This window comes from Etheostoma spectabile, chromosome 16 (genome assembly GCF_008692095.1).
Source record: "Etheostoma spectabile isolate EspeVRDwgs_2016 chromosome 16, UIUC_Espe_1.0, whole genome shotgun sequence".
Lineage (NCBI taxonomy): Eukaryota > Metazoa > Chordata > Actinopteri > Perciformes > Percidae > Etheostoma > Etheostoma spectabile.
Genome location: NC_045748.1, coordinates 6,604,762 through 6,606,897, shown reverse-complemented (window position 1 = coordinate 6,606,897; position 2,136 = coordinate 6,604,762). Strand labels below are relative to the sequence as shown.

Below are 2,136 nucleotides of genomic sequence, written 5' to 3'. Positions count from 1 at the left end.
GTGTGTGTGTGTGTGTGTGTGTGTGTGTGTGTGTGTGTGTGTGTGTGAAACAAAGAGAAAAGAGGTAAGCAGAAGTTAAACTGGGGATTAAGGGCTCATCCACATGACTCCCAGACATTACAAAAATAATTTACTTATGTTTCTATTTCGGAAAAAACATGAATCCAAGTCCCTAAAATGAATGACTACTGAGCAAAGCTCCTTGTCCTTTTCCCCTCCCCTCTTTAAAACAACCTACACCTACCACTTACTTTGCACATTGTCAGAGAATAATTGGGAGTAATGCGTGTGAACAAGTAGAGGAGATTGTGAAGGGCCAGTCAGATGTATATTGGCAATCGTGCCGAGGTGCGCTAAATCTAGAAGGAGTGGGTGAGCCTTTGCTTCTTCTGTAAGTTAATAGGATAGTCTAAGAGAGAGCAGAGCTCTATATTTATTTTAAATTATATTTCATATAGTCAGAGCACAGTGACGTAAACACAATTACTTCAACATTTTCTGTTAAGCTTAACAAAAAAAATCTGCTTGCTGTGGCCCACATACAGCCCTACTGCCTCGGTTTGTGAAACAAACCACATTTCATCCAAAAGTTTGTGGCCTGCGCACAGACTCAAAAAAACCATACAGTGCAGAGCCGCAAGAATAAGATTGACAACAGAACTAAGTTACTCTTGCGATGATTGCAACCTGATTGTGTTAACATGGTGAGAGTTAACTTGTTGTGACTCTAATGTGTGTCAACTTTGTATACCATTCACTGATCATGCTCACTTATGAACACACTGTAAACTCCAGTAAGTGATCCGGGAACTGTAGTTGTTTTTATGTGTCCTTTCCTTATTTTATCCTAACATCACGTTATCCTTTTAAGTAAGTTTATGTTTTATATTAAAAGAAAACTTTTACTAGAGAACCTTCCCAGCTGTACAATAAAACAGTTAAAATGAATGTATTGATGCTATATGCTGTGTTGTAGCGATATAAATAGTTGTACCTTTCTTTATTCCGACGGATGTGGCGAATCAGAATACTAACGTTTAATATGGCTGTCAGACTGCATCTGACTCATTAGCTGTTTTGCACATTATCTTTAGTTTGTCAGCCCTGTTCACCCATTTAATCTAATAAAGCAGAAATACCATGAAATATTAGATGATAAAAATAATTTTCTAACCCAAGCTGTGAGGGAAGTCACTATGCAAGTGATCCAACATCAGATGAAAAAGACAGCAACAGAAATCATGAGAAGAGAATTACAGAGGCGGCCAATCTACGCAGAATATCAAGACTTTTTTTTGTGGCACTTTACTGAAAATCTGCAACATATGGAAATCTCTCTGGATCTGAAGCCAGAACATGTTCCACAACTGTTCCAGAACACTGTTTGACAAATCTGAGTGCTGGAAAGACCAAAGTTTCAGAGTGGAGTGAGCTGATGGGAGCATGGTGTTTAATTGGCAGCAGTACAAAGAAGACAAAGAAAGTTAAAGGCCACCGGGATGGAGGCGATGCATAGGCACGTGTGTGTATGCAATATCTACTGTATGTATGTGTGTTGGCTCTTCTGATTTCTAAAATGATGCACATATTCATATTCTGCAAACCAGTTTATGGAAGCTCATTGTTGAATCAGTCCTGATAGCTTGAAGTTGGCATCATGCTCTTTGTGAAGGCTTTTGTCAGCTCAGATTAACAGCAGTTGAAATTGATTCAAACAGTGAGCCAGAGTCACGGCAAAAAGCCCCTTTAAACCAAGTTTTTCTAATCCATAGAAACCTCTCAAAGCACTTGTGCAGCATTAACCACTTTTATGTTGTAGATGGGTCATGTTTCAAACAATACTCTTTTAAAATGGATTACTAAATGCATTGCTTCTGCCAGAGGCTATTGAGAAATGGCGATGTGACAAGGTAGTAGCGCAATTAGATGTATTGTGTAGAGGCTACAAGGTCATGAAGATTCTTTAGGCTTAACAACAGAGACTTTGATTATGTTGCAAGAGTTCATTGAAAACTTTCCAAAGGTTTTTACCTCATGTTGAGACTGTTTTTGTAGTGAATGCATCACCATAGGAATACATTATAATTAAGATGTCAATCTCACACACACACACACACACACACACACACACACACA

The 2,136-nt window shown here is 38.5% G+C and overlaps 1 protein-coding gene across 1 annotated transcript in view; it reads right to left on the bottom strand.

Moving 5' to 3' along the window:
• The window catches only part of LOC116704707 (matrix metalloproteinase-17-like), a 48,573-nt gene that overhangs the window by 15,848 nt on the left and 30,589 nt on the right, over positions 1-2,136 (bottom strand). The window lies entirely within an intron of this gene.